This window comes from Camellia sinensis, chromosome 4 (genome assembly GCF_055761805.1).
Source record: "Camellia sinensis isolate YWXY chromosome 4, ASM5576180v1, whole genome shotgun sequence".
Lineage (NCBI taxonomy): Eukaryota > Viridiplantae > Streptophyta > Magnoliopsida > Ericales > Theaceae > Camellia > Camellia sinensis.
This window is the reverse complement of record NC_138964.1, coordinates 107,477,224-107,497,878: the sequence shown is the minus strand read 5'-3', so window position 1 is coordinate 107,497,878 and position 20,655 is coordinate 107,477,224. Positions and strand designations below refer to the sequence as shown.

Here is a 20,655-nt window from a genome sequence, read left to right as displayed (position 1 = left end):
TATAATATTCCACAAATGTTAAATTCTAAAACAAATTCTTCAAGCAAACTGATTGAAATTTTGTCAACAACTGTTTAAGCAAGTGGTCACTACTTCAACTAAAAAAAGGGGCTACTTAACTAACACTTGTTGTAATTAACACGTTGAGCATGGATGGAGACTAGATTCCATTTCTGGGACTGACAGGATTGCGTAAACAAATTTAAGGCCATTTCCAAGTATACTCTTTTTCATGTTGGCTGTATGATGAAGTGAATTTATTAAGGATTTTTGTTAATATGTTCCCTTAGGGCACATGTTAAAAAGTTTAAAAAGATTGTACATTCCATATGAAAGTGTGTGTTTTAAAGCATGCACAATCTTTTAAAGCCCTCTTAACATGTTCTCTAAAGGCACACTTTGCAAGACCTATTTGTAAATATTGTACTACATATAATTTGATTTGCAAGGTTAAAAAAAGAGAGGGCATGCATTAAAGTGAAGCAGGGAGGACAGGAGTATAATGCCAGAAAAGATGAAAAAAATAGAAAATGAAAGAAAGACCTAAAAATACCAAATGAGGACAAAAGTGTAGCCTTCTATACTTACTTGTGCAGCACATACTTACTTGTGTAGGACAACCACAGCGCCTAGCAACATGATCCATTCGTTTCATGTCCTTGAACCAATCAACAACAACAAGCTCCATTAGATGCTTGCCTGCAGAAATCTTCAAATACATATTGCAAGTTTGCAACACTAAATTAGACCAAGCTTGATAGGGCAAAAAATTGCACATAAATGAAGAAAACTAGGGAAACATTACCAGACCTTTGATTTATCATGATAAAAATTATTGCCATGATCTCTGAAGTTGTTCCCATCAGATATTCTCCAACAGTCACGACCATTATCCCGGTCATCACATTGTAGGTTACCCGAGAAACAGGATAAATCAGTTTGATCAGTGCATTCTTCTTCCAAAGCTTTAATGCAAGAAAAAAAATTGTCAGTAGAAGTTCTATTTGAATCCGAAATTGAGGTTTTGAAGACAAAACAAAAATTGTTTGTCATCTACTCAAGGCACATTAAGCATGCCTGAAAATTAGAAAAAAACAGAATTCAAAGAAGAGTCAACAAAAAACATAGTAGCACAAGTATAGTACAAACCTCTGGGTCAGGTATTTGGAATTCATCATCCTCATCAGAGTGTTCATCCATCATCAGGCCATTTTATTTGCAGCATTTATTTGTTCTAGAGAAGTACTATAGTCATGGAGCTTTTGACTCTTCTTTGAAGACATAGGGGTTGAAGCCATATTAACCATAACTGGGATTCTAGGATGAGCACTCCTTTCGTCCATTTGAGAAAAATATTCACGAAGTCCTATAATGAAAAAGAAACAACCAAAAAAAAAAAAGAAAGAGGACTTAGTAAAGTAGAAAACAGAATTCATTTTGAAAGTGTCATTTTAGACAACAAATCTGAAATTGAAGAAATAAATAAAATAAAATAACTTCAAAGAAAGATATCAGAAGAAAATCAATGTGGCAAACACAGAAGAAAAAAATCTAAAAGAAAAGATAACAATGATAGACAACGAGAACAGAGCAATTTCCCGGTGTACTATGAAAACTTTAATATTTTGGGACCTAGATTGAGAATTGTTTTGTTTCTGAATATCAGCTTCCAACACGTTAACAAAAACCATAAATCTAAACAATAGTAACAAAAGATATGTAATAATTAAATATTTAGTAACAAAATATATGTAATAATTAAATAGTTCCCAAGTATTATCATTCATCTGCAGTTACCTGGTCAAGAAATTCTCTGAAATTTGGAAATCCAAGGCCATAATATCCCGAGAATTATGCAAGTCAAACTATTTCGTCAATATAAAAACTCCATTATTCATTTGTTCAATGATAAATTTTACAAAACAAAAGCAAATTAATGCTCTCACAAGTCACAACAACCGTTCTAATATAAATCTTTGATGCATCTCCAAAGATACAATGCAGACCATCACAACCATACAAACTGAATGGCACTGCAAACTTCAACAACTAATAACTAAATATAAAACTCACCAGCAACATCATTCAACATCGGAAGGATGTAATGTTGCTAAAATGATGAAATGCAACCAACACCCCAACCTTTCTGATCAATTTGCATGAGGTGCTGAACCTGTGTTCTAGGCCTCCCATTCTGAGGTTTCAGTGGAGAAATATTGAACCCCCCACCTGGGACCATCAAGACAAGTACCAATAGTGAGATTGCTTACAAGTTACATGAATATCATACAGACATAGGAGAAATACAAAAGGAGAAGAAAAGAAAAGAAAATAAAGTTGTTTCCCCAATTCAGCCCAAGGCAAACTGAAAACAATTTGGAAGTTACTCTCAACATGGGCGTGCACAAATCCAGGCTGTGGATCACAATTCTCATGCTCCCTAGAACAAAATAATACAACTACATAATAGCAAAAACAAAAACAAGGGCAATTTTAAATTAGGGGTGAAACTTGGGGGGGGGGATAAGGCGAACAAAAAGGGTCATTGGACATGTTTACCATAACTTCCATCATCGTTTCGGCGCCAATAATGCATATAACAAAGATCAGGTGGCCACACACACCTGCAATAGAATCCATTGGTACCCATGTGATTTTATCTTTCAAAGAAATAATAAGGAAGAAAGAAAGGATATTGGACCTTCTTGATAGTTCAATAACCAATATTTAAAAAACAAGAATTTTTTTTGGAAGCATTGAAATTGTAGAACATTTACATCTATTTCATAGAGACACAAAGAAGCAAACATCAAAAACATTTTTAAAAGAATAATACTAGTAGCTTGACCATTACAAAGACACATGACATAAGAGAACTGCAATTAAATTTTTTTGATTTGTATCTCAATTGTCTCCTACTTGCTCTAAAACATTTTCTAAAGCTAGTTGGAAAGTGCTTCTAAAACATTGAAATTTTGGAAGCCTTGCAAAAATTTCATGGAGATTAGATGCAGACACAAAGACCTACAACTTGAGAACCAAACAAGCATAAACAAGTAAGTTGTTTAACTCAATTGCTTTGGGAACCAGTCTAGCCCGTGATGGAGTATTGCAGTATGCCCATCTACCTTCTCAACTAAGCTACCATACTGGAAACTGCAGTCCTACCTACACAGGGCATAAAAAATATCACAACACGAAAATCAAGAGAAGAAATACAAAAAGAATAAATTATATCAACTATGGACACCATTGGGCTCCTTTTGAACTCAAGAGCTCTAGTAGCATACGAGCTAAATTGGTTGGTTGAATATATTTGAGCAAATTGTGGTACATCTCTGATAAATAGAAAATCATCAACAAATTGTGGAGTATGTACTAGGACACCTATTTTCTTTTTCATAAGTTCATTAAGATGATAAACATGACCATGAAATTATTAGAATCCAGAGCTACGAAGAGGAGGAGGAGGAGGGAAAAATTCATTAAGATGACACCCATTTTCTTTTTCATAAGCTCATTAAGATGATAAACATGACCATGAAATTATTAGAATCCAAAACCACAAAGCCTTTACGGCCTTACACAGAGGTACTGCATCCCTCCCTGGAAAGTAAGCACCCCAGTGGCTTGCATATTTACTTTAATAAGCAATACTTTGTAAAGAGGCACAATGTTCACTCTAATACTTCAAACATAATGTGCTGAAAGCCAAATGAGATTGCCAATCATTTTAACTTTGAAAGTTGACAATAGCATGGAATATCAAAAATTCAAGATTTAAATGAAGGAGTTTCAAAATCTCACAGTATGGTACAAGTTTAAATTACTAAAAACAAGGAAAAATCATTTCAACATTCATTTGAACATAATTAGAGAGAAGAGATAATAAAATGTTTGTATCATCTTCAATTCAACAAAATTATTTAGCCAAGAGTATTTGTAGTTAAAACTAACATTTAGTCTATCTACTTATGTATAAAATGTTCTGGTCTGGACCCTTTTTTTAAGTAGATAAGTTAATGAGAATTGAACTAAAGTCTCTTTTTTGGGGGGATTGCGGTGTAAGCTGTTGGGGTGTTACCTAGTTAACTAAATGTTTTGGACAATAAACATACAATTATAAAAATTACTCTACTAGATTGCCATCTATTTAGATATCTTGTATATTGTTGTTCTCATGAAGTCATTGACATTAGAGGCTCTAAATCTTTGATTATGCCACTAAAAATTGTTTTGTAATGATGCTAACGAATAACTTTGCAAATTATCCAAAGGTGAAAAATGAAGAAACTATATGGAAGATTGGAACACTTCTTCCCCTTAATTTCCAATTGAATAGGTGCAAAGATTATGGATAATCAAAATCTTTGGTTTTGCTAAAACAAACTAAACTACCATGAGCATACAACTTATATAACCACCAAAGACCATGAACTTGCATGTACAGGAAGAATTAAAATAAACAAGCAAAAGCCTTCCTGTCCAAATGAAAGAAAACTATAGGGAGATAGCTTTCCAAATATCCATCATAAATTATGTAAAAAATGAAAAAGAAAAATAGGTTATGTCACATACAACAAGAAGCACCATTCCACTAAGCATCTGGACTAACTCCTGAAAAGCTGATAACAAACAAAAGAATACTTACTCAAACCGTGTTGTATCCATGCTCATCACAAGCTCAAATATTTCTTCACGAGAAGCCTCCACAACTCCTATAGCCCCCGTTGCTCTACTACAGCTTTTTGGCTGCATATATATGTATATATATTAATGGTATCAGAGCCAAGTTATGTTGCATCCTGTTTCTAACTAACCATTATTTATGTGTCTACTCATTCTCTTGTGTTAAAATTGTTTATAGTTTTTTGTCTTAATCTGTCCAAATTTTATTCGTGTCTTTCCACTTTGCTATTAGCCACCCATCCTTCGTCCCAAGTCCTAGGTAAGTCCTTTGGTTAGGCAGTGTTGGATCTTAGGGGTTTTCCTAATTGTTGGTTAACTAAATACCTGGCAAGTACGAAGTGAAAGACGACAGGATGGCCAAGTGTCAAGAGCTAGTCAGAATAGAGATTAAGAAGTATGAAGTGGTCAGGATAGAACAAATCAACTGATATGAAAAAAGCAAGGCAGATGAGTTGGTCGGTTTCGCATCAATGTCAGACTTTTTTTTATTCTAAACCCTTTGTTGATTGACTTCTTGTCAAGGCCAAGCATTGAAGAACCTGAAATGGCAGAGGTATTGTGCGCCAAGCTACGACCTTCTTAGATGGATCTTATCATCACCTTCTTAAAAGATAGAATTTTGCCAGATGACAAGAAGAAGGTAAACAAAATTCGGGCAAAGTCATAGCAGTTTTGGCTTTCTCCATCTCTAGCGTTGTATAAAAAGTCTTTCACTGGGCCATACTTGAAGTGTGTCCATCCTCCCAAGGTTAAGGCCTTTTTGTTCAAAATTCATGAAGGAATATGCAGAAGTCATCAAGGGGGGAGGTCATTGGCTTACCGAGCTATCTCGAAAAGATATTGGTTGTTATGCATGCAGACAGATACAGAGAAGTATGTCAGAAAGTGTGAAAAGTGCCAGAAGTTTGCATATCAAATCCACCAATGGGCTAGAGAACTCTTTCATTTGACCAGCCCTTAGCCTTTTACAATGTGAGGTTTAGACATAATGGAGCCACTCCCAACTACGCCGGGCAACAGGAAATTCTTCATTGTGGCAACTGACTACTTCACGAAGTCGGTTAAAGCAGAGGCACTTGCACCATCAAGGAGAAGGATGTCAAAAAGTTTGTCTGGCAGAACATCATCACTCGATTTAGAATTCCAAAGGTTTTAATATCAAAAACATCACTCAGTTTGATGGGAGGATATTTAAAGGCTTTTGTGAAAAGCACAAGATAGAGTTTTATAACTCCACACCAGATTACCCGCTAGCCAATGATCAGGCCAATGGATTGAACAAGGTGATCCTGGACGGCTTAAAGAAAAGGTTAGAAAAGGAGAAAGGAAAGTGGGTTGAAAAACTCCCCCGCGACTGGGGAGACACCATTTGCCCTAGCTTACAGCATAGAGGCCATCATCCCCTTAGAGATCGGTCTTCCCATTATCAGAAGCAAGAGCTTTGACCCAAATCTAAACGATGAAGTAATAGCCTTCGAACTCTACCTCACTAAAGAAAGAAGAGAGAGAGCCCTGATTCGTATAGCTTCATATCAGTAAGAGTTATCCAGAAAATATAACAAGGCAGTACACCCAAGGCAATTTAAGGTAGGGTATTGGGTTCTATGCATCACTTTGGTGCCTGATGATGGAAAACTAGGACCCAACTGGGAAGGACCGTACAAAGTGGTAGGATTGGTAGGAAAGGGAGCTTACAACTTGAAAAATGTGGATGGTCGAGCTGTTCCATGACCATGAAACGCAATTAAAGTTGTTTTATTTTTAGCTTCAGCACTTGTAATTTTTTTCTTTCTTTTCGCACGACATTAATAAAATAAGTAGACAGTTTTCTTTTCAGACTTTATCTTATTTTACTACATGCTTGAATTACTTCGGTTTGAACTTTTTGAAAAATCTTTGTCAAGCTGATTAGCTCAGCAAAGTAAGTTGGTAGGATTGACTAACTTTTTGAAAAATTTGGTTAGCTCAACAAAGTAAGTTGGAAGGATTGACCAACTTTTTGAAAAATCTTTTCCTGGCTGGTTAGCTTAGCAAAGTAGGTTGGCAGGATTGACCAATTTTTTTGAAAACCTTTGCCCGACTGGTTAGCTCGCCAAAGTAAGTTAGCAGAATTGACCAACTTTTTGGAAAATCTTTGCTGAGCTAAATAGGTTGGCAGGATTGACTAATTTTTTGAAAATCTTTAACCAAACTAGTTAGCTCGGCAAAGTAGGCATTCAAGCATAATTAAAACATAAAAACAAACTAGGCGAGAAAAAAGTTGTAGAATTTTCATTGATGTTTGAGTTCATTACAAAAACAAGGGCAAACAGCCTGGTACATTGCAAAAGAAAAGAACAAAAAGAAAAATAAGAAAATGAAAAATCAAGTCATCACGCGGTCAGATCACGAGGTCATCCATCTCGGTTGCGGCACCAGTTTTACCCTCAACCAGCATGGTACCTATAGCTGGTTTCTCGTGCTCCTCGGAGGGGTTTAGTCTCCTCAAGTACGATAGCCCTACAGTTCGGATTCTTGTGATTCTGAATCTGGTTTCACAAGTGCAATGTGAGACAAAAAAACAAATGAAAGTCTAAATCCGGCAAATCTTAAAAATCCATTAATCATCAAAGATGCCAAAAATGGACTGCATTTCTAGATTTCAGAATCACCACCTAAATATTTTTAGGAAATTTAGGAAACTCGTGACTCGTGCCAAAGGCCACTTGTCCTTCATAACCAAAGTGTCTCAGCTCAGGAACTTAGGTATGAGAGGGGAAGGTCATGAATTGAGCACCCCACTCACCCGATCAAACATCGGCCTCTACTAATCATGATGTGAATTTTATCAATATTATATGCTTTTGTTCTAATTATTATGCTAACATTACTATGTGAGGCACACAAGTATAGACTATTTCGCTTGCTTTTGAAATGACTTGATTTTATGTGATTTTTAAAAGAGTTTTGAGTACACAAAACTCAAAGGAAAGAAATGAGCTCGAACATACATTTGATTAAAATCATCCCCAATGCAAGCAAAATAACCTTCATCCACAGGCATTCAAACAGTTTATTTCGAGTAAGCACGTAGCCTCATAGTAAGATGCTAACCATGGCAACAATCACACACATAAATATGCTAAAGCCAAAAATACTTACCTAGTACTCTGAGGTAAGTCAAAGAAAAAGAAAGCAATTAGCAAAAATGCATGACCTTATATGCAAAATGGCTAATGCAACACATACAAGAATGCAACTACTAGGTTTGGCTTATTAACATGTCATGTGGATTAACTCAAAGCATGCAGCAACACACGTATTCAAGTAAGTAGGAAATGACAATGATATTCAAAATGATGAACCGAACCTTGTGTATGCAAAAGTGGATACAAAGCATGGCAATGATATGAAACGAAAACACGATACTATACGCGACCATGGTAAGCATATAAATAAAAGGGAGAAAGAAATGGGTGTTGGAAAATATACAAATATTACAAATTTGCCTTTAAGAGAGTCCGAATGAATGTCCTAATCAACTAATTATTACAAACCCAAATGAATGAACTAATTAATTATTACACATTCGAATGAAAGCAACTAATTAATTGCAAATACTAATCTAAAGTAATTAAACGAAAGGCGAGGAATCGCATGCACACATCCAAGAACATCTTCCGAAAACCTCTCTGTTTGCTGCCAGAAAATAGTTATGTTTTGACCTCAAGATCTACCCTGTTCTTCCACCAACAGTCTATTGTTTACACACTCTGAAGCTCGGCTGGCCCATAATAAGGCCTGGCTGAATCTAGTAAAGTACTATCATGCCCTTAGTTTGGCTTGCTGAAAAACCACCACTGCCATAAAAGATTGTGGTCGGCCAGCCTACTGAATTGGTCGGCCGTATAATAGATTGGCCAACCAGCCACTAATTCTGGAGAAATACTTGCTGTGACAGAACTAAAACAGAGCAAAACAGAGGGTTTCCAAAAGTTGTTCATCATTTTTGCTCCCTCTTGTCATGGAGATTTTCAAGAAAGGAGGAAGTTTGCTTCCCAAATCATCAATCATTGCAAATTTCCTTGCATGATGATCTTAAAAGCAAAAGGAAAAGGTTTAGCTAGACGCCAAAAATGCTATTCTCCTTATCTCCTTCCTATCATGAAATTATTCAAGAAAGAGGTAGAAGTGCTCCACAAATCATCAAACATCACTAGATAGTATGTAATGATCAAAGAGCAATTAAAAAAAAAAAGCAACAACTCAAAAAGTGTTGTCAACTCATCTCTCTACTCATGGAATAAGGATGAAACATCTATTTTCACGCTTCAAAGTAGAACTAGAAGAGAGTTTTCAACCTTTTCAAGAAAGAGCTCTCTAGGAGCAACAAAGCAAATAAGAAAAAAAAAAAAAAAAAAAAAAAAAACACAAAGCAAGCTATCTATCAAATCTTAAACACACAACTAGCCAAAGTTGTTGATAACTCCTCCTTTCATGGAACAAGGACGGAACACCTATTTCCATGTTTCGAAAATGATCGATAAGAGAGTTTTTCAACACTTTGAACACGAAAGCTGCAACCTAACTTCAAGGTGGATAACAATTATATGAAAGAAAGAACTTTACACTAGATAAGCGAACTTGTGGCAGGGTGGCTAAGCCTAAGCTCTAATCCTCCCATGACCACAAGGTTCCAAGTTAAGCTATACAAAGTAAAAACAATCAACTCTACGGATTGCCTCTATATCCTAAACACGCCAAATCCGAGAGGACTTACAACAACACAAATATGATATTTAAAGCATAGTAAATAAGAGCACAAGTAGTGGGGAGGACTAGGACCCTTTCATAAGCCATATTCAAGTCATATCACATAAAAACAAGCCAAAAATAGTGCTGAAAATGTACAGAAATTTAACCAAAAGAAGTGAAAATAAAGCAAAAAGAATGAAAGAAAACAAAGAGGTACACAATTAGTGAGCTAGCCAATGGAAGGGTGGCTAGCTCACTCACTTTTGCCAAAGTTTTAATCACATTTTAAGCTTAAAAACAAGTCTGAAATCAGTATGAAAGTACAAGAAAAAGAGAGGAGAGAAAAGATGGTTAAAGAGTTCAAAGATCACCTCTTGAAAGAGAGGATGTTCTTCTTTGTTCACACATCCCAAGCTAAACACTCTTAATGAGCTGAAATTGTATTCAAAATCTCAGCAAAAAGCTTCAAGTTCAAGCTTCAATAATATATCTGTAGTGTATCTATCTCAAGAGGGTGGAGGAAAGCTTTTGGTATTTGTCTAAGCCATTAGGAAAATGTTATAACCCTAAACCATGAGAGAAGGTGGTCTTTTTATAGAGTTTCCACCACCTTTCAACATAAATATCTGCAAAAGAGACAACTGGTTCAAGGCATGTGCATGGGAGCAGTTGGCTGCTAGTCAGATCAGCGACACCTTCTTCAATAGCGATGCTTGGCTGGTTTTGGCTAGCAATTTCTAGCCGAGTTGAAATATCTACCTACCGCGTTGGGTTAGGGATTGGCAAGGCTATCCTCTTCATCCACCTCAAGCAATTTTTGTTGCACGGCATTAGCATACGCTTCCATATAACTTGGAATAAAATGAGGAGGCGGATTAAAAAAACCTTTGAATTAATGGCCTGGTTGAGCTTTCCTGTCGCCGCACTTGAAGAAGATGTCTTTGGCGGCCTTACATTGCTAAACGTAAGCCTTCTGGCGGTCCGCATAACCTTGGTCCTTGGCATCCTCTATTTTCTTCTTTAGCACCTTGATCTCATCGTCTTTGGTGCCTTTGAGGTTCTTTAGCTCGCGCAAGTATTTGTTCTTCTTATCAACTACGGCCTTCTACTTATTTTCATCAATCGTACGAACTCACTCGGCCTAATGGTCCTGCTCGGTACTTATCTTGGCCAATTGCACCTTCAGTTCTTTCAGTTCGATGTCCTTCACGTTATTGTCAACGATGCCTACTTTGGCGGTCTTCCTCAAGTGCAGCACACGTTGGTTCGCTACTTGGCTTTTTTGCATGGCCTACGAAATACGTTGAATATTAAAAAATCAAGCAAACAATTAAAATAGAAAAGAGAACAACTAAAGATGAATGAGTTACCAGCACCAAGGACTTAGTGGCCGACCTTATAGCTTTCAGATTAGTAAGTTGCTCATGCGTTTCCATGTCGGTTGGAAGGCAGAGACTCTTGGCCAAGTTGAAGGCCAGTTGGTTATCCTTATCAACATAGACTGAGTTTGTTGTGGTCACAACTCGGCCCTTGTAGGTCATAGACGATGCCCACACTAGGGAGGCAGAGGAGTTAGCCTGTTCGGTCTAGTTTCCCTCCAGTGGGGGCATCCAAATCCAACTACTCGGTGGTTTGCAGTTCAGTCTCTTCTTCGTCCACCAAGTATTGTTCGGCATGCACAATTTGGGCCTTTTTTTGGGCCGAGATGAAGAAGCCCTGGTAGTTAGAAGGGCAACGACAGTTGCCCTCCGCTGTTCGATGGCCCGTTGTTTGGTCTGCACATCGATAGAAGCTGTAGAGGTTTGTTCGGTGATGAGGGCCCTAAGCGCTATTTTTTTGGCCATGTCCTCTTCCACGGTTAGAGAAATAAGGTTAATTTCTAGTAAGGTGCGATCTGGTTCAGGCGAAAGTTCAAGCAGGAAGTCTATAACTTTTCTTTTTCGCTTACCACTATATCGATAGGTCGGCTCGAAGTTGAACAAGTCAGTCCAATCCCTTTATCTATATCTTAGTGCGGCGCGGAGAGCATCTTGGTTTGCATATGCATAATTCTCTTTTAAAAGGTACAGATCTGCAAAGAAAATCAACAATGGTTAGCTTGGCAAAGAGGCATTAAAATGATTGAGTTAAAAGAAGTAAAGTCGTGCTACCCATATCGGCCGACCCTTTATTACAGTTAATGTCATAGCCTGACACTAGAGCCTCTTGGTCTTCGTAATTGCCAAAGACCCACAAGAAGTTGTGTAGACCGCCCGAAACTCCGCTCCGCGCGCGAGGGCGTGAATTGTAGTTCTAGCTACTACAGTTCGGACTCCTGTCACGGTTCTGAATCTAATCTCACAAAGTGCAATATAAGACTGATAAATCACCAAAGAGTCCAAATCTGGCAAATTGTTTTGGAAAATCGATTTTAATCAAGAAGTGCCAAACATGGACTGCTTTGCCAGATTTCAGAGTCGCCACTTAAATATTTTATTTTGAGGAAATTTAGGAAACCCTGACTCGTGCCTAAGGCCACGTGTCCGTCATCACCAAAGTTGTCTTGGCTCGGGAACTTGGGTACAAGAAGGGAAGGTCCTGAAATGAGCACCCCCGCTCACCTAATCAAAGATCGGCCTCTACTAACATGATATGTTGTTTTTGAAAACACATGTGTTCTTATTCCGGTTTATTAGCTAACCTTACTATGTGATGCGCACACCATACAAGTATAGACTCAATCACGCGAATTGGAACAAAACAACTCATGTTTGTTTTTTAAAGTGGTTTGAAAGTGCTACTCGCAAGTACGCTAAAGCGCGGATTTGCCACCCTCAAGTGGGCTTAGAAAAACATGATTTTGCCACTTCAAGTGGGCTTAAAACTCACAATCATCAAGTTGTTTCAATTCAGGCAATCAAACCTTCATCCACAGGCATTCATGCATTTAAACACATAAGCACATAGCCTCATGGCAAGCATGCTATCATGGCAGTCACTTACACACATGCAAGGATGCTAAAGCGTAAACACTCACAGTGTACTCCGAGCCAAAACAGAAGCTAGTTATAAATCATGCATGATCCTAGCTATGTTAAGATGCCTAATGCAACACATGCAAAAATGCAACTAAAATAGGCTCGGCTATCTAGAATGGCATATGAATGCAACACTTGATAACATGCTGTTAAACACGTATTCAAGTAAAGTGTATTGAAAGACAATGCAGTTTGAATGATGCGCCGAGCCCGGCGCATGCAATACGAATGAATGATGCACACATGCAAAGCATAAGTATGCTAATTGAAACAAGCCCTAAACTAACCATCGAAAGTTGATAAGTAAAAGGGAGAAAGAAATGGGGTTGGAAGACATGAATCACACACATTCACGCTTATTACAACATTTGCCCTCTCGACGGAGGGTCCAAATGAATTTAGCTAACTAGCTAAGCTAATTAAACTAATTATTACAAATCTACTAATTAACTAACTTAGCTAATTATTTATTACAAAACCGAATTGAATCAACTAACTATTCTAAGTAAATTAAGTACAAACCAAATTAATTAATTAAACAATTAACTAATTAATTACAAAATAACTAAGCTAATGAACTAGTTTAGCTAAGCAAATTAAACAAATGGCCTCGGGAAGCGAAGGGGATATGCATGCTCGGTCGGCTTCGTTCGGAAATCCACTACTGTGCCTCATGATGCCTCTATTTGCACTCTTTTGGTCTTTTGGAAATTGTGCCAACTTCCAGGTTGCTTTTGACCCATCTCAGGAACATGCTGAGGATGATCGGCCAAAGATGGTGGCCATCGGCCAGAGTTTATGGCCATCGGCCACTTCTGATAGCCGATCGGCAGACTTGGTGGCCGGTTGGCAACTTTGATGGCCGGTCGGCCACTGCTTCCTGCAATTTCTCCTTTTGCTGCAACAGAGCACAAACAGAGGCATGGCAGTGTATTTGCAAGAAAATGTGTGTGCAACCACACTCCTTATCATGTCTCAAGCTCAAAGGAGTTTAGTGCTCGGCTCTCAAGCCACCAATCATGCATTTCGATGCATGATGGCAAAAGAGTCAAGCTTGCACAATGTCGATGAATGCACAAATAACACATAGGACTCAAGAGGCCTCCACCCTATCATGCACAATTAAGGGGGTCGGCGATTGAAAAATGAGGCGCGTTTCATCACTTCAAGTATGAAACGTGCGACATTCCTCATGTTTGGATTGACGTCCAATCCAAACATAATGCAGCACACACAAAATGCCTATTTAACAATGTTAATGTGGCATGCGCAAGACTTCATCACATAAGCAATGCATGCATGGCATGTTTAAAAGCTAAGGCACCAAAGCTAATGAAACATGTTACACATGAAGCATACACTACAATGCTCAAATGGTCAAACCAATTATGGACAGACCTAAGATGCTCCAAACAAAAGCCAAAACATGCTGAAAACGGAGTCCAAAAAGCTTATACAAGCATGTATACACATTGGCTCACAAACAAGGCATAATGCATAACCCTCAAGAGCAATGAAAGAGTGATAAACATGGGAGTATAGCAAAGACAAAAGATCTGAAATTACATTCCAAATGATGCCAAATCATGCACATATCACAAATAAGGCATGCTAGGAGGCTCAAAGCTCAAGACTAGCTAAGGTACTTGCACCATAGCCATATCAAGCAAGCCCCAAAGGGCCAAGATGATTCAAAACAGTCCTAAAACATGCCAAAACAAGGCCAAAAACATGCTTGAACATAGCCAACATATGCTAGAATAAAAGGTCAAAACACCAAGTAAGCTAGGCCAAAGAGCATGATTACACTACAAGTGTAAGAAGCAAATGAGGGATGCTCTAACCAACCAAAAACAGAGTTGTACCATGACAAAATAAGACCAAAAACACATTGAGATGGTAGCCCAAAAGCTTAGGCAAGCATGCATGCCAATTGGCTCATGATTGAGGCATAAAGCATAACCCTCCAAAAGCATTGAAAGAGTAAAGCATGGGAGAGTATGACAGTGAAACATGCTCTGAAATCATATATCAAATGATGCTAAATCATGAAAATAGCCCAAGCAATGCATGCTAGAGACTATGAAACTCAAAGCTAGTGAGCAAGATTGCACTATGGCTATACGAAGCAAGGCATGTATGACCAAAACCACTTAAAATAGAGCTTATGCATGCCAAAACATGAGTAAAAGCTTGCTGGAGTGGAGCCAAAAACATGCTAAAATGATGGTCCAAAGCATGATGCATGTTAAGGCTATAGGGAGGATTACACTACAAGGGTATGAAGCATGCAAGAGGCAATCAAACCTGTCACGCCCCAAACTTGCCCCTAAAATTTTAGGCATGACCTACTCAGAAACAGACACTTATCCTGCTATATATAATATCCGGGGCCTGAACGGAAGCGTTAATATAATAGATTAACATGCAAACACATCCATTGAGCCATTACAAATATGCCAGGATCACGACTCTCAAATAGACATATAGGGATCATACATCTGAAGTAAGGTAAATACATACGTATACATTTACAAGTCCAGCCCAGAAATTGGGCACATAGAAAACATTAGATACAATTCAACTTGGCCGGCATAGAGCGTGAGCCAACAAAATTTAGCAAAACTGTACTAGGACACAAAAGGGCTTCTCCAACTGCCAGGTCGTACTTAGGTTGAAAAAAAAAGGTAGATGATAATGATGCTAAGACTAACCTCCAGGTTGGTTACCTACAGAATCAGACAAAAATTACAGAGTGAGACAAGCTCAGTGAATAACAGTACGTAAACAGTTTAATATGCAATTTAAATCATAATACAGAACAGTGCATGCACAAAAATGGATTCTAATTAGTTAGTTTGATGTTGTTTTATTTTCAGAACGGTCTTGGCCAAGTCATAACGGAACGGCCTACTGGCCCAGAAATACAGAACTGCCTTTCGGCCCAGAAGTATACAGAACAGCCTTTTAGCCCAGACATATACAGAATAGCCTTTTGGCCCAGAAATATACTGAACAGCCTTTCGGCCCAGACATATACAGATCAGCCTTTCGGCCCAGAAATATCAGAAATGTACATAATTCTATCAACCTCACATTGCCACAAAGTTCCAATCAATACATATGTTAATGCCGTGACTAACAGAAAACATAATGGTAATAACGGATATTAACGGTAGATAAATGTACATTCAATATACTATTACTCACAGTGTTGTTGCGAAGCGGTGGTTCCTCCTGTAGTGTGTCCTACACACATAGATAGCACACATTAGTTCCTTTCTCCTTTTAAACCATTTCTTGCATTATTACATTTCAATTGCATGTACAATCATCAAAAGGTATCAAACACAAATTCCGAAAAGAGCTGAGGGTTAAGCGCGTAAAACGAAGCGAACGAGGTTTCCGACCTAGGTCGCACGTGCGGCCATACCCTCCACTCGTGCGGACATGTACCGCACGTGAGGTCCCACTCCACCACTCGAGCGGCCAAAAACAGTATGCTTTCCCAAATTTTTTCCACTTCTCCGCACCTACACAAAATCCCCTTCTTTGGTGATCATCCAAGAGGTCCAAAATAGCTTCTTTACATACCAAAACATGGTTCAAAATTGGGTAAACAAGACTATAAACACAACCATTTGAACATGGAAAATCCATTAATCACCACCACAGCCTACATACACCCATGTATAGCCATATGTTTACACAAGTATCAACATGATAATTCAAGACATAAGTTGTAGATTTCTTCTCAGATGACCCATATTAAGTTAAAATCATCAAATAGTAGCATTATTTTTACCAATAGATCAACACACCCATCCAATTTTCCATTACAACTCTAGGTTACACCATATTAAGCAATTCCTTCTCCAAATGAAAAAGAAATGATGGAATTAGAGAAATTGAACTTACCTTAAGCTTCACTCCCTAAATGCCCCCTCAAATTTTCAATTCTCTACCTTCTTGATGATCTTGTCTTTCCCCACTTCTCAAAACCCTTATCTAGTTTTTTTCCTCCAGGAGATATTCATGGAGCTTCTAAGTCAAAGATGCCTAAAGACTTAATATAGATATATATGTTTATAATAAGACAAAATTCAATCGTTTAATTATCCCACATTGAAATTACACAGAAAATCTCATTATAGCTTAAAAATTATGCAGATTTCAGATGTCAAATCAATTTCAGAAAATTAAGTCTCTAAGGCGTCCAATTTCGGATTCAATAGTTTAAGTACGACAGATAATTTTCTTATTCAACAGATAGGAAGCCATATTTCCAAGTTTCACTTAGTTCAACGTAATTTCACATAGAGTTCCACAATAAGCATTCAAAAGCACAGAATAGAGGGCTGAAAAGATACCAGAATCATGTACGAGGGTCGGGTTATTACACTCTCCCCCCTTTAAATAAGTTTGGTCCTCCAAACTTGTTTTACCTTAGGACGGAAACAGATGCGGATATTGGTGTTGCATTCCATCTTCCTTTTCCCAGGTTGCCTCGGTTCCGTAGTGCTCTTGCCATTCCACTTTTACCATTGGAATTTCTCGGTTCCGTAACTATTTTACTTGACGTTCCAGAATTCGAATTGGGTTTTCCTCGTACGTTAACTTGTCAGTCAACACAATTTGGTGATAATCAATAACATGTGACGGATCTGGAAAATATCCTCGAAGCATAGAAACATGGCACACGTTATGAATCTGACTCATATGTGGTGGAAGGGCAACTCGGTAGGCTACTGGACCCACTTTTTCTAAGATCTGAAAGGAACCAATATATCGGGGTGTCAGCTTACCCCTTTTTCCGAATCTTGGATGTCCTTTCATTGGGGTAACTTTCACAAAAACATGACTATCCACTTCAAACTCCAAATTCCTTCGCCGGTTATCCGCATAACTCTTCTGTCTACTTTGGGCAGTTTTCAATCTTTCTCGAATAATTCTAACCTTTTCAGTTGTCAACTGGACAATCTCTGGCCCTAACAATGGCCTATCTCCAACCTCAGCCCAACACACGGGAGAACGACACGGTCTTTCATAGAGAGCTTCATAGGGTGCCATTTCAATACTCGAATGATAACTGTTATTATACGCAAACTCGACCAACGGCAGATGAGTTTCCCAACTTTCCTGAAAATCTAGAACACACATTCGAAGCATATCCTCTAGCGTCTGAATCGTCCTCTCGGATTGTCCATCTGTTTGAGGGTGGAAAGCTGTGCTAAACTTTAATTTTGTACCCATTGCATCCTGTAGACTTTGCCAGAACCTTAAAACAAACTTTGGATCTCTATCTGACACAATTGAGACCGGAACACCGTGAAGCCTTACAATTTCATTCACATAGATCACAACAAGTTTATCTGCATTATATTGGGTCTTCACAGGCAAGAAGTGGGCGGACTTAGTCAATCGGTCGACAATGACCCATATAGAATTCATACCTCGAGGTGTCCGTGGTAAGCCTACAACAAAATCCATGGTCAGATGTTCCCATTTCCACTCCGGGATTGGAAGGGGTTGTAATAATCCTGCGGGTTTCTGATGCTCTGCTTTTACCTGCTGACATTGCAAACATTTAGAGATAAACTCTGTGATTTCTTTTTTCATACTTGGCCACCAAAAATTTTGCTTCAAATCCCGGTACATTTTGGTACTTCCTGGATGCATCGAAACTCTTGAGGCATGTGCTTCTCCCATTAATTTCCGTTTAAGTTCTAACACATTAAGGACACATACTCGGTTTTGAAATTTAAGCACAGAATTCGTCAAAGTGAACCCTAGTTTCGGTTTTGTCTTCATTTCATCACGTATCTGCTTTAGAGCTCCATCTTCCATTTGGCGTAATTTAATCTCCTCAAGTAATGTCAGTTGGGCCATCATTGTTGCCACTGTTGCTTCTTGACTATGTATCACCAAGTCGACCCCCATCTTATTCAGCTCACTTATCAATTCCTTTTCCTTTGTCAATAGATTTGCCAAATTTTCCACATTTTTCCGACTAAATGCGTCTGCCACCGTGTTGGCTTTACCTGGATGATAGTGGATCTGCAAATCATAATCTTTAATAAGCTCCAACCATCACCGCTGGCGCATATTCAACTCTTTCTGGGTAAAAAAGTATTTGAGACTTTTATGGTCGGTATAAATGTCGCAAGTAGTCCCATACAGATAATGCCACCAAATCTTTAAAGCAAAAACTACTGCGGCTAGCTCAAGATCATGCGTGGGATAATTCTTCTCATGAGGTTTAAGCTGTCGAGAGGCATAAGCAATAACCCTTCCGTTTTGCATAAGCACACAACCAAGTCCCTTATGTGAAGCATCACTGTAAATGACAAATCCCTCAGTACCAGATGGTAGTGCAAGGACCGGAGCTGTAGTTAACTTCATTTTTAATTCTTGGAAAGCAGATTCCCGCGGTTCCGACCATTCAAATGCAACTCCCTTTTTAGTCAACTGTGTGAGTGGTACAGCAATTTTGGAAAAATCCTGAACAAATCTCCTATAATATCCGGCTAACCCCATAAAACTACGCACTTCAGTCACATTAGTCGGAGTCGGCCAGTTCACGATCGCCTCAATTTTGTTTGGGTCAACAAAGACTCCTTCCTCAGTTATAACATGCCCCAGAAATGCCACTTCACGTAGCCAAAATTCACACTTTTTTAGCTTTGCGTACAACTTCTTTTCTCGGAGGGTTTGAAGAATTAAGCGAAGATGATTTTCGTGAGCTTCTACATTCTCTGAGTAGATGAGGATATCGTCAATAAAGACCACGACAAATTCATCCAGATAGGGCTTAAAGACACGATTCATCGAATCCATGAATGCAAAGGGCATAACCAGAAATTCGTAGTGACCATATCGGGTTTGAAATGCTGTTTTCTCAACATCACCAGCTTTAAATTTTAATTGATGGTACCCGGACCGTAGGTCAATTTTCGAGAAGACTTGTGCTCCTTGTAACTGATCAAACAAGTCGTTAATCCGCGGTAATGGGTACTTATTCTTGATTGTTACTTTATTAAGCTCCCGATAGTCTATACATAATCGGAGTGTTCCGTCTTTCTTTTTTACAAACAGAACTGGTGCACCCCACGGAGAAACACTCGGGCGGATAAACCCCTTATCCAGTAGGTCTTGCAACTGAGTCTTCAATTCCCTCATTTCAGCTAGTGCCATTCGATACGGGGTTTTAGAAATGGGTTGGATTCCCGGTAACACTTCAATCATGAACTCGATTTCACGGTCCACTAATTCTCCTGGCAATTCTTCCGGAAAGACGTACGGAAATTCACAGACAACTGGGATCGTATTAGTATTCTCATTCATTATTGGCCGTTCCAAAACACTACATAAGTACCCTTGACACCCTTTCTGAATTAATTTACAAGCCTTTGCTGCAGAAATCACATACGGTGGAGAAGTTACTCCCTGCCCCTGAAAAGTAGATTCTGATTGCCCCGGAGGATGGAATTTGATTTGCTTCGTCAGACAGTCTATAGTGGCACCATATTCACCCAACCAATCCATTCCCAGAATAATATCAAAAGAAGTCATATCAAGTGGTAATAGATTAGCATATACTCGGATATCCCCAATTAGAAGTTCACAAGCAGAATAGACAGAAATACAGATCATGGAATTTCCCATAGGTGAAGATACACACAGCACATAAGTCAATTCTTCTTCAGGTCTATCTAATTTTTTCGCAAATAATTTTGACACAAAGGAACAAGTAGAGCCAAAATCAAATAAGACGTAAGCAGAATGACCATGAACCATAAATGTACCTGAGACCACTGTTGTTGCATTCTGTACATCTCCCGGAACCAACGCAAATACCCTACCTTGCCTCGTAGTGTCCTTATTGTTAGCAGGCTTAGTAGCTGACTTGGCATTAGGAGCCGGTGTAGACCCTGCTGAACTTGTGGCGGCCTTATTACTATTTTGTTGATTCTTTTGCAGACAGTCTTTTATCAAATGACCCGTTTTGCCACATTAAAAGCATGCTCCAGACAATCGGTGACAAATCCCACGATGCTTCCATTCACATTCTGGACACACAGGAGCTGAATTTTGAGAAGAAGTAGTAGTGCTGGAGGTCCCCGAATTTTGCTTCTTATTTGGTGGAGTAGTTGACCCCTTGAACCATTGGTTGTTCTGTCTCTTTCCTTTCTATTCAGAAATTCGAGTCTGAGCA

The 20,655-nt window shown here is 38.6% G+C and overlaps 1 long non-coding RNA gene across 3 annotated transcripts in view; it reads right to left on the bottom strand.

Annotated features, from left to right (window-relative positions):
* Positions 1-604: 604 nt before the first annotated feature.
* The window catches only part of LOC145789006 (uncharacterized), a 32,738-nt gene continuing 12,687 nt past the window's right edge, over positions 605-20,655 (bottom strand). The window contains exons 2-8 of one of the 3 annotated variants that reach the window (XR_014327284.1): positions 4,652-4,752; positions 3,071-3,168; positions 2,560-2,624; positions 2,388-2,459; positions 1,150-2,229; positions 811-965; positions 605-709 (exon numbers count right to left, since the gene is read on the bottom strand). This is a non-coding gene — a long non-coding RNA (uncharacterized LOC145789006). Of the gene's footprint in view, positions 710-810; positions 966-1,149; positions 2,460-2,559; positions 2,625-3,070; positions 3,169-4,651; positions 4,753-20,655 lie in introns of all 3 variants that reach the window. The other 2 variants (XR_014327282.1, XR_014327283.1) reach the window with 2 other exon arrangements.